Genomic DNA, 12,738 nt, shown 5'->3' with positions numbered 1-12,738 from the left:
GCTGGGAAGAAGAGCTCCCTAAGATCAACGGTGTCTGGGTTCTGGTGCTGAAGTATGTATGTATGTATGTACGTATGTGTGTGTGTGTGTGTGTGTGTGTGTGTGTGTGTGTGTGTGTGTATAAAGTATAAGCACCTCCAAAAAATCTAGAAGAAGATCGAGACATAATTCTCGTTAATAATCTTCTTTCTCCTATTTAAAGAAGGAGGAGTAGCCATATATGATGATATGAAAAGAAAACACCACAAAGCATTTTACGTATTTAATTACCGTCTCCTAAGGTGGAACCGTAGCGATAGAATACAACAACCGACAAAGCAACAAAGCTTGAGTTTCAGAAACATATGATGTACCTATAGATGAAATTTCACTTTGATCAGCAGGAGTCGTTCTGTAACGAGCCGTCATCCTCTTTGTAAATGCTCCCTTTTTATACGCTATAGAGATACATCATTAGAATGTTTGTCTGGATTGATATCTCTTCGAAATCGTGCTGTGCTCTTCCACAAAATTGTGGGCACCTACACTTAAGTAAGTTCCAGTTCCCGACAAGGAATAAAATCATTATATACGGATAAATGCGATCGCTCAAAACTGGTTCGTAGTAAAACCGATGAAGAGCACCTTCCGCATAGATTAATAGTTACAGTGAATGCCGAAGCAACGCTACCCAAACCATTACGCCTTCCCATTGGCTATCCTCTTCCGACGTCGTTTGCAGACATTTCTCCAGGGACATTGTGACGACGATCTATCATCCCATGATGAACAGAAATTGGAGACTGCTTGGGCTACGTGTGACCAATCAAATAAAGGAAACAGGTTATATAGACGATTTTCACTGATGAAGTGTTCTCGGGTTATCCTATGACAAAAAGGGTCATCTTGAAGCAAGATACGTTCACTACTAGTCGTATTCTCATCTTCGCCATACTTTTTTTTCCTTTACAGGACGTAAGAGTACAATTTAATTTTCGTCAATTAATATGTCCTTCCAAAGTAATAGTTTCAAGTACGGTACGTTAAAAGTTCTGTATTTATTCTTCGATACTTAAATGTTACGAGCTTTTTTCGCATCGTAATTCGTCATTTTCCCCATAACAGTCTCTTCTAACGACATGGAAGTTTTCACACTAGTCACGCCTGCCGTTAGGCTAATACAACGCGCTCCTTCTAACGCGCAGGTGCTACTCAATTAAGTCAATGGGCTTCTTATGACGCAAGGTTATGCCGAGCGGTGATTCACGAGCTCTCCTCGTCACGATTAATGAAGCACAACACGTTGAATGAGCAGTTCAAGGTTCTAGTTACACCAGGTATAGTAAAATTTAAAAAAAAGCGATAATAAGCATTGCAACGAATAAAATAGCTTTCATTGTAAAACTCTATAAATTAAGTTTTACCGTTTGCAATGCCCTTCGTTGTCACTATCCAGTCAGCAATCAGAAAAAGATAATGCATTGTTGAGAGTAGCTCTCTTTGATTTCTAACACAAATGGCTCCGATTGGAATGGTAAAATGAACGCTTAAGGAACTTCCTGCGGAAGTTCCCCACTATTTATAGGAACTTTTATCGAGAAATTGGACTGAGATTTGAAATCAGGAGTTTTCTTCCTTTCTCTGTCTTCTCTTTCTTCAACTGTTCTCTTTTCCCTTATCCTATCTCTTTTTTCCTCGTCTGTAGTCTCTGTATTTTTAACTCTTGCTGTTTTTTTATTTTTTCTCACCTCGTCTTATTTCTTTCCACCTTCTCTTCTCTTCTCTATTCTCCTCTCCTCTCTTCTCTGCTGTGTTCTCCTCTCCTCTCCACTATTCTCCTCTCCTCCATTCTCCTCTTCACTATTCTCCTCTACTCTCTTCTCGTCTCCTTCCTTCTCCTCGTCTCTACTCTCCTCTCTTCTCGTCTACTCCTTTTTATTCTCCAATACGCACCTTTGTTCTCCCCAATACTTCTCTATTCTCCCCTATACTCCTCTGTTCTCCCCTAAATCTCTCCTGTCCTCTCTTTTAGTCTCCTCTGTTCTCCTCTATTCTCCTCTCCTCTCCTCTATTCTCCTCTCAACTATTCCTCTCTTCTCTTCTCCTCTCTCCTCCTCTTCTATTTTTTCTTCTACTTCTTCTCTTCCAATATCAAGTCGGTATAAATCGTAATATGGGTCAAAGTTATTTTATGTCTGTTCTTAGCCATTTATAAGTGTGCATCTACATGCCTACTCTGTAATTGACAATTATGTGCCTGTCAGAGGGTCCATCGAACCACCTTCAAGCTAGTACTCCATCGTTCCATTGTTAAATAGCATGATGGAAAAACGAGCCATTAAAACTTTTCGTGTGAGCTCTGATTTTTTTCTATTTTATTACAATGATCATTTCTCCCCATGCAAGGAGACAAAAAACGTAAGATTTGCGTAATGAATATTTCATTGTTCAACAAATTCGCCAGCTTAAAACTTGTGAGAAACTGTGGTTCAAAACCTGACCTTTGAATTTCATGGAGTTATCTCGAAACGGCACTTGATGTGCCTCACTGCTCTTCCTAAAAGCACCTCTCTCCTTTGGACAATTGTCAGTGAAATGCATCATGAGTTATCCCAAAATAGCTCAGCTGCTAAATGCATTACTTGCCTAAAGCTATGGTCTGTTTTCGTGTTCGACACAACGAAGTTTCAAATTCAGATTTGAGAAATTCCCATAGCCTGGTGCATGCCTAACAACTTGATGAAAATTCAGTGTCTTGTTGCAGCTTCCTCATTCATAAGGTTCATAGATGATCTTAGAGGCTCAGTGGCCATGCTCCTCCTCTGCAGAAAATATTTGAAGTCAACGGAACGTTGCCTCCGTAGTCACCAATGCAAAACACTGTATCACAGATGTCTTGTTAGGCATTGAAGTAACGAGAAATGTCAGAGGTTTAGTACAAATATGTGCTCACAGAGTTGATTAGACTTCACTAAACCAGAAAAAACATTTTCGTGAAATTTATTAACATCATATTTTTCTTCCTACTTATAAACAACACAGGAACCGCAATTCCGTACAGAAAAATATTTTCTGTCAGCTCGCTTTTGATAGTGAATAATTTCAGTTTACAGTGAGAAATCAAACCCTGCCTGCATTTACGGTCCCTAACATAAATTTTAATTCAAGCTGTGATATATAGAAGTCGCTGTAATACAAAACCTGCACCCTCCAACCAACGTGACGTGTTGTTAGATTCTAGGGTATATCGAATCCTAAAGGTTGAAGATGATTTATTCACCACAGTTTGGCAAGCAAGCGGAAAACAGGTAGTGGTGTCAAGCTCCTGTTGTATTTCGTGTCATTTAAGCAATCACAGAGCTCTCGACAGTATATGACGGAATTACGACACGTGACACCGTCATTCGTGTTCTGTCCGTTGGACGCTAAGCTAGGCAATCCTTTCGTGTTATTCAAGCCGTGTGGGCTGTTTGCCTTAACAGGCGTTTCATCCTCCTCGTCCTTTTCATCCATAACAAAAAAAATGTTCCACTGTACAGGCATTCACCGCGGCATCCCGACATGTAATCGAATCTAATGGGTCGTGGGATCGCAACGGAATACCATTACTATTGATGCGACAGTACTGCATCTATCCTTTACCTTTCATTTCCTAACAGTGATGGTTGGTTGGTTGGTTTGGGGAAGGAGACCAGACAGCGTGGTCATCGGTCTCATCGGATTAGGGAAGGAAGTCGGCTGTGCCCTTTCAGAGGAACCATCCTGGTATTTGCCTGGAGTGATTTAGGGAAATCACGGAAAAGGTAAATCAGGATGGTCGGACGCGGGATTGAACCGTCGTCCTCCCGAATGCGAGTCCAGTGTCTAACCACTGCGCCACCTCGCTCGGTCCCTAACAGTGAGACTGGCTTAACTTCAATACAAACCATATTCGTTGAAGCTTCTTGTCAGATTAAAACTGTGTGCCAGACCGAGACTCGAACTTGGGACCCTCGCCTTTCGGAGGAAGGTGCTCTACCGACAGAGTTACCGAAGCACGACTCACGCACGACCCACTCTCACCGCTTTACTTCCGCCTGTGCCTCGTATCGTACCTTCCAAGCTTCACAGAAGCTCTCCTGCGAACCTTGCAAGACTAGCACTCTTGGAAGGAAGGATACTGCGGGGAAATGGCTTAACCATAGCCTGAAGGATGTTTTCAGAGAATTCTAGAAATATTTATTGAATTATTTTCTTCAGCACTGCAGCAACATTACGGCGATCGAGATCGAATTCAGTGTTCCGTTATCTAACGTAATGCCCGTCGGTCCGTGGTGTAGTTGAGAATTTGTATGACAATACAGTTCCTTATATTTTTTTGCACTCACTCATTTCGTGTTCGTGTTACAGCCTTTAGCTTTCTCCGTAATCTCTCTGCTGGCCAGCTCTACGCATGAGTCCCGTCGTTCATTCTTTGACGTTGTAACAATGACTCGAATATTCAGCTACTAATATCTCTCTCATTGTTGCGCCATTGATATCTGACAGACAAAACAGAACAACTTTAAACGCTGATTGATCCTAATTTTGACACTGTTTTGTTCTTTCATTGTTTTCCAGAGAGCACGTGATCCTTACAACCGCAAATCATTTCGAATACGTCGGAGTACGTGTACACAGTAGAAAATCTTTTATTTCACAAACATTGTTAAGATATTCCTCCGTAAGAGCTTATATGGAAAACTGATTTATGTATTATATATTCATGGCCTTTACTGTTGCAGGTCCGTTAGTAAGAATCAGCAGATATTAGTTTTCATTCTTTAGGCATCTACAAAGACTTGTTTTATAAGCACAAGATACAAATGTATCAAACTTTCTTATTTGCACGGTCATACGGTTAAGATGTTCAGATCTATAAAATCTTAAGGCAGTCTTGGAGGTCAGCCTTTATCTTTAATTTAATTTCAGACGATTTGTCGTTTCCAGACATCAACCAAGCGGTAAGAATGCTGTTGTGTTTGCTGAAGCAAAGAAACTTGCTGTCGACACCACCAAGGCAATGATGTGGCATCTGTAAGACAAGTGCAAAAATGGAAGGAACAGTATGTTCAGTCAGTACGATCCTGCATTGAACTTTCTGCACAAGATTTTGTACGTATGTTCTGCACAAGAATTCCTCCTCACCGAAGAACTAGTTTGATATTCTAACATGCATGTCTTATGAATTAGAGAGAATTATATAAGCTTTTTATTTTACACAAGACAGTCAACGGCCGTGTTCCTCTGACCGTGTCCTCTGTGGCATCTTTGAATGTACTGAATATATGGATTTGGGTTCACCGCGAGACTGGAAGCCCTGCCACTTTCGCGACAAATAGGTCAGCCGGCTGCGACATAAGTGCCTGTCACATGAATTGCTTATTGCAGTAATCAATCAGTTACTTCGAATGAGGACGGCTATACATTTTAATGAATGACTTTATTGTGACTTAGCTTCTCACTGTACGTGCAACAAATATTCGTTTTCCAATCAATCTCCATTACATTCAGAAATTACTTTTCCGTCTGTCAGATGAAGACCAGAGTCGATGTGGCGAGATTGCCTGCTAATGGAGAGCATTCTTTGGTCTACCCTTGATGTTCTATTGTAAACCCGTTATTAATATTTAATACTCATTTCGCTATAGCACGTTGTCTTAATAAATGTAGCTTGATGCTTGAGAGTGAATGTTTGCTCCTACATATAACTCACTTGGAGAGTAGTAAATGATCGTTCAATCGAAGAGACACCATCTAAAGCTCTGGGTGCAGTCTGCTTATCACGCTCTTTCCACATATAAATGGATTCCGACCAATTTAGTTCCTGCGACACAAATGAAACTCTGATGAACAGGTTGGACCCAAGAACGGAAACAGGGAAAGAGTGGTGGTAAGTGGACCGCACCCTTCTGATCGTGTCTCTTCGATTAATCGATCATTCAGAAGTCCGTTCAGAGGTGCGTTCTTTTGGGGGGAGGGGGGGGGGGCTTACCGTTTGTCACGTGTGTCCCTCTCAATCCCTCAAGCCTCCCTCCTTCCCATCATAACAAATATAATTTCCTGCCACGCTCACCTTTAGCGTACAACAGATGTCTACGATTTTAATAATAATTGTAATAAAATCTAGTAACACCGGCTCCCATAGTTAATCCGCCGGATGGATTCGATCTGGGGCCGGCGCACCTCCCACAATCCCAGAAGCAACGTACTAACGCGCATTGCTATTCGGGTGGGTTTGTAAAACGCAGATTGTAATTTCTAAAATTCCTTACCTTTTCGATACTTAGTTTTCACGCTACTTCGTTCTCCAGTTAAATTTGAAAATTTATGTACAAATATGTAAACACTTCTAGCAACAAGTTTCGAGTCTCTCCCTTGGATCAGATGGTGACTGGGCCTCTTTTACGCTGAATGTTAAACGTGACAAATGTTGTAGAATATTGTCTAAATCGTCAATTGATAAAACGTCATAGGTGGGTTCTTTCATTATTCAGTGGAAGACTTGGGGTATTCGGCATACTAACAGATATTGTAATTACATGTAGTATACCTCAGTAGAGGAGGAAGATAAAATTACATGTTTCAGACAATGACTCATAGCGAAACTGAGCACACGATACATTTGACAGAGGCGTATACAGCGTGGTAGAAACAGTCTGAAAAGCTTGTAAGGGTGTTGCGGGAGAGGTTATGCCGAGAAATAGTTGTTAAGAAAACAAATTCGGCACGTTGCGCCGTTTGCGAGTTATTTAGCATTGAAGTTAGCCAATTAGGCCGTTGCGCGCGCTATAACACGGTAATGCACAGACATCTGTGGGTTCGTGAGTTACCACTTGTTGGAATGCTCATTACCAGTTAAAATGTGCCTTTTTCGGAAGCGATAAATTTGAACTAGGTGAGTAAAAGTTACGTTTATTCTGTTTGAGAAAACCAACGAGCGTGGTGACACTGCTTCTGACAGGCTGCGCTCGTGACGACCTGAACCGCTACCTTCAATGCTAAATAACTCTGGAACGTGTAGAATTTTTTGTTAACAATTAGTTCTCAGCACAACCTCCCCTGAAACACCCTTACAAGTTTTTCAGACTGTTTCTAACTACCCTGTATATCATTACGTACTAAATTCTCAGATGAATTAGTTGTGAACACACAGCAATAGACACAAAATTAATGATATTTTTCTGCAATGAACATATTAACCACTTAAGTACTGCATTAAAAATGAACGTTTTTGCCAGTATTCATTTAAAAAAAATGGTTCTAATGGTTCTGAGCACTATGGGACTCAACATCTGAGGTCATCAGTCCCCTAGAACTTAGAACTACTTAAACCTAACTAACCTAAGGGGATCACACACATCCATGCCCGAGGCAGGATTCGAACCTGCGACCGTAGCGGTCGCACGGTTCCAGAGTGAAGCGCCTAGAACCGTTCGGCCACACCCGCCGGCTATTCATATTCGGATGATGCTTTTTATTTAGGAGGGAGGGGGGAGGAGGGGGTGGCAGTGTTTCATGCGCTGACTGGTTTCACTCACTCCGCTATAACTATGTCTTTGTCTTCATCTCAGAGAAGCGCCTACGTCTAAAGTCCCCAATTGTTATTCGGATATATTCTAATCTCTCCGCACCAACAGTTTTTACGCTTTGTGGCTTCCTCTAGTACCACAGAAATTATTGTTCGATGTTTTAACACGTGTATTATCACGCTGTCCCTTCATGGTATTTGTTATATATTCTTTTCCTCGTCGATTCTGAGGAGAATCACCTAGTTTCTTATCAGTCTACGTAATTTTCAGCATCCTTCCATAACACCACATGGCAAGCGCCTCGCTTCCGTTCTTTTCCAGTTTCATTAATTAGTGATATAAGATCGCTGAGCACCTCAGATTTCGGCTACGTTAATGTTCATTTCTCTAGCCGGTGCTAAGTCACGACAGATTGGGGGAGGGGGGCGGGTGACGGATGGGGGACTGTCGGATGAGCCAGGCAGCAAATGGCGTCTCCCACCTGTGCGAACTCTTCTGTTATTCGTATTCCCAGTTGTGTGGAGTACACTGTCCCCGCATGGCAAACGAGTGTTCATGCGAAGAAGGTTGACTTGCAGCGTCGCGCCACCTTGAGGACGATGGGTGAACTACTCACTCCACTTGGCTGCATCGCTCTCCAAGGACCAGCAGGAGTAATTCTCTACGGAGTCGTACAAGTAAGTCAATGCCAACACAGTACTTTCTCCCCACACAGACCTACAGCAGCTGTTCCAGTGTCGCTAATTATCGAAATATCCAGCCAATCAAGATGTGGAAACTTAATTACAGGCACCTTTAACAAAAAAGAGTGGAGAAAGGACTGGAAGGAGAAAATCCCAAGAGATATCTCAATCTTTCCGGATCTGAAGAGTGGATTACCAGATTTCTTGGTATCAAGGAAGTCATAGTGGCGACTCAATCAATCCGCAAGAGGCATGGGCTAATAAGGGTCGTCTTCATTGATGCTCTAGGTAATGGAAGAGCAGTGTCGAACAGAGTATTACACTCACATACAGGAAGAAAATCCAGTGAAAGAACTGACAAGTAGTCTACAAACTCTGCTAAGCTAATTCTTTCTGTAATAAAGTGCTCGGTAAATAACTTTACAGTTGTAATCGGAAGAAAAACAGGATAGTATATTAGTAAGAGCTTCTCTTGTGTTCTTCTCGACAGCGCCTTTCTTTAACAATTGGTGTTGTGGGTCGATTACATTTTGCGTTACCGTTTATGCTATCTACACACACACACACACACACTAAAAACACTTCTTACAGTGTGATGTTCTGACCGATACATGAAATGTCAAGATAGAAGAGTTAATGTTAATATCTTTGGATGTACATTAGAGTTACAACTAATTGCTACTGCTTTTTCAATTGCTACGTAAAAGCAGCGAAATAAAACTGCAGAACAAGAATAAAAGTGAACCCAAACAATTCTGAACTTGTTTGAAGTCAATATTTTGCGTAAAAAACATAGACAATTTGCTGAAAGTGAAGGCCAATGTTCCTAAACCAGTGTAGGTTCACGTCAATTTAAATAGAAGCATCACATCACGTGAAACTGTGCTCCTGTTTTAGAGAACAGTCTCAGTGTTTTTTGCTAAATATTTCACTGCAATTGAATAAACATTATGTTATTTTTTTAACTATATATATGACGGTAATATCTGTTCCCGAAAGAACAGTTACCGTGGATGACCATGCAGCTTTGCTAGAAATGAAATGATAATTAAATAGACACCCTAGCTGCAAGCAGGCGTTGATACACTTCATTGGGGACATGTTGAAAATGTGTGCCCCGACCGGGACTCGAACCCGGGATCTCCTGTTTACAGTAATGAGTATGATGGGCAAACATCTATTAGGCGCACTACGAATGTAGTGTTGTGGACATGTTGGGAATGTGGATCTCACGGGGAGCGTGCAAGGGATAAGTCCCTGCAGACGCACTATCCTCTGTGCCCGCGGTGGCTCAGATGGATAGAGCGTCTGCCATGTAAGCAGGAGATCCCGGGTTCGAGTCCCGGTCGGGGCACACATTTTCAACATGTCCCCAATGAAGTGTATCAACGCCTGCTTGCAGCTAGGGTGTCTATTTAATTATCAAAACATTATGTCACTGTACTCCTCCACCAATAGCTGCTGATAAAGTACTTGTTAATTTATTGCGCACCTCTCCCTCACTGCGGCAGGAATCGCTTGGTTATTTTATTATTATTTTGATTGACATCCCCTGTCGATAGCACTCATTACTTCGTGTGAATAAGGAGCTAGTTGTGTTTCACAAGAAGGATATTTTCTATATCCGTGCTGACCATTCGTCGATAAATCATTTTCTTCGGTATAATTCACCAAGTTCGAATACAATACATGTACCAAAATCCTGCTGCAAATCGAAGTTAGTGATATGGATACTGGGGGACAGTGAAGTGGAAAGAAGATAATTATTGCTGCTAAGACGATTATGGGAGAATATCAACAGACGCAGAAAATGTTCTAGTGTGAGAAGGATTCGTTATGAATAAGAAAAAAGGGAAGAGAATGAGCTGCTGTGAACAGTTCAGTAATAGGGTTGTACTCATCATATCAACTAATGCCGACAAGTATAGTTATATGCCAACGTCGCAAGCAGAAGTTGAAGAGAAAGTATGTAAGGGTAGTGAAATGGTAATTCAGTACTTGAAGGGGGATGAAATTCTAATAATCATGAGGGACTGGGCCGCCGCGGTGGTGTAGCGGTTCTGGCGCTGCAGTCCGGAACCGCGGGACTGCTACGGTCGCAGGTTTGAATCCTGCCTCGGGCATGGGTGTGTGTGATGTCCTTAGGTTAGTTAGGTTTAAGTAGTTCTAAGTTCTAGGGGACTTATGACCTAAGATGTTGAGTCCCATAGTGCTCAGAGCCATTTGAACCATTTTTGAGGGACTGGAACACGGCTGTATGGGAAGAAATAAAAGAAAGCTCACGGGAGAATAAGGGCTTGGCAGTAGGAATGAGACAGGAGAAAGGCTAACTGAGTTTTGCAATAAAGTTTCATATGATAATTGCGAATATTCTGTTCAAGAAACACATGAGAGGGTTGTACTTGGAAAAGACACGGGAAGATTTCAGCTGGAATACATCATAGTCAAACAGAGATCCTGAAATCAGATATTCGATTCAAGATGTACTCACGTGTAGATATACGCTCATGTCGCAATTTAGTAATGATGAAGTGTAGACTGATGAAGAGAATCGTCTGAAAAAATCAGTGTGGAAGGAAATGGTATACTGAAGCACTATGGAAGATGAAACGCGTTTCAAGTTCGCTAACGATGTAGATACAGCCATAAGTACTGCCATAGTAGGCGTTTCACACGAGAAGGTATGGACATCTCTGAAAAGAGCCATCACAGATTCTGGGAAGACAAACAAATGTACTAGGAAGGTAACTGCAAGGACTCCTTGGGTAACAGTTGAAATACTTCAACTGATCGAAGACAGAGGAAAGTACAAAAATGTTAAGGGAAAGACAGGAATACAGCAATATAAATCCTCTAGGAATGAAATAAATACGAATTGCCTGACAGCCAGGGCGAATGGCTGCAGAAAAATCGAAGAAACAGAAAAAGAAACGATCGTTGGAAGGATTGACTCAGCATAGAGAAAACTATAAACAACCTTTGCTCAGATTAGAAGCAAGGGTGGAAACGTGAAGAATGCAGTGGGAATCCCACTGTGAAATGCAGAGGACAGAGTGGAGAGGTAGAAAGAGTACAATGAAGGCCTCTATGAGGTGGAGGACTCGTCTGATGACGTGATGGAAGATGAAATTTGAGTCAATTAGGAGAACATAGGGGATCCAGCACTAAAATCAGAATTTAAAAGAGCTCTGGAAGGCTTGAGATCAAATAAGGCAGAAGGGATAGGTGACATTCCATCGGAATATCTAAAAGCATTTGAGGAGATGGCAACCAAACGACTATTCAATCTGGTGTGTAGAATTTATGAGACTGGCGGCGTACCCTCAGACTTTCGGCAAAATATCATCCACAGATTGATAGCTCATGCATCCACTTACTTACAAGAATAATATACGGAAGAGTGGAAAATAAATTTGACGATCTCTTCCATGACGATCAATTTGTCTTTAGGAAGGGTGAAGGTATCAGAGAGGTAGTTCTGAAGTCGCGTTTGATAGTGGGAGCAAGACTGAAGAAAAATTAAGACACGCTCATAGGATTTGTCGGCCTAGAAAACGTAAAATGGCGCAAGATTCTTAGAAATTCTGATTAAAAGGAGTAAGCTATAGGGAAAGACGGGTATTATACAATATGTACAACAACCAAGAGGGAACAATAAGACTGGAAGACCTAGAACGAAGTGCTCGGATTAAAAAAGGTGTAAGACAAGGATACTGTCTTTGCCCCTACTGTTCAATCTACACATCGAAGAAGCAATGACGAAAATAAAAGAAAGGTTCAAGTGGGGGAATAAAATTCTGTGTTAAAGGATATCAGAGCTAAAATTTGTTAATGACGTCGCTGTCCTCTGTGAAAACGAAGAAGAATTACACGATGTGTCGAATGCATTGAACAGACTAATCAGTACAGAACTTGGATTGAGAGTAAGACAAAAGTAATTAGAAATAGCAGAAACGAGACTTCCTAGAAACTTAACATCAAAATTGATGATTACGAAGCAGACAAAGTTAAGGCTTTGTGTTACATTGGAAGCAAAACAACTCATGACGGAAGAAGCAACAAAGACATAAAAAGCGTACTAGCCAGGTAAAGAGGACATTCCTGGCTACAAGAAGCTAGTAATACGTCACTTAAGCCTATATTTGCGAAAGAAATTTGTGAGAATGTACGTTTGTAGCACAATATTTTATGATAGCGAAACGTAGGATAGTTGTAAAACTTGAACAGAGGAGAATTGAAGAGTATGAGAAGTGGTGGCTACAGAAGAGCATTGAAACTTGTGTGGACTGATAAGATAAGGAATGAGGAGGGTCTTCGCATAATAGGCGAGGAAACCAGAATATGGAAAACACTGACAAGAAGAAGAGACAGGGTGGTAGGACATCTGTTGACGAATCAGGGAATAACTTCCACCATCGAACTAGAGGGAACTGCAGAGGGCAAAAACTGTATGAGAAGATTGAGATTGAAACACATCCAACAACTAGTGCAGGAAGTTGGTTATAAGTGCTACTCTGAGATGACGG

General features: G+C 41.4%; 1 protein-coding gene and 1 non-coding gene across 2 annotated transcripts in view; both read left to right on the top strand.

The window, feature by feature from the left end:
- The window catches only part of LOC126259571 (uncharacterized), a 585,582-nt gene that overhangs the window by 407,679 nt on the left and 165,165 nt on the right, over positions 1-12,738 (top strand). The window lies entirely within an intron of this gene.
- Positions 9,492-9,566, top strand: Trnat-ugu (transfer RNA threonine (anticodon UGU)). The gene has a single exon. It is a non-coding gene; the product is annotated as a tRNA-Thr (tRNA).

This window comes from Schistocerca nitens, chromosome 5 (genome assembly GCF_023898315.1).
Source record: "Schistocerca nitens isolate TAMUIC-IGC-003100 chromosome 5, iqSchNite1.1, whole genome shotgun sequence".
Classification (NCBI taxonomy): Eukaryota; Metazoa; Arthropoda; class Insecta; order Orthoptera; family Acrididae; genus Schistocerca; species Schistocerca nitens.
The sequence above is the reverse complement of the archived record's forward strand: the minus strand, read 5'-3'. Positions and strand labels throughout refer to the sequence as shown.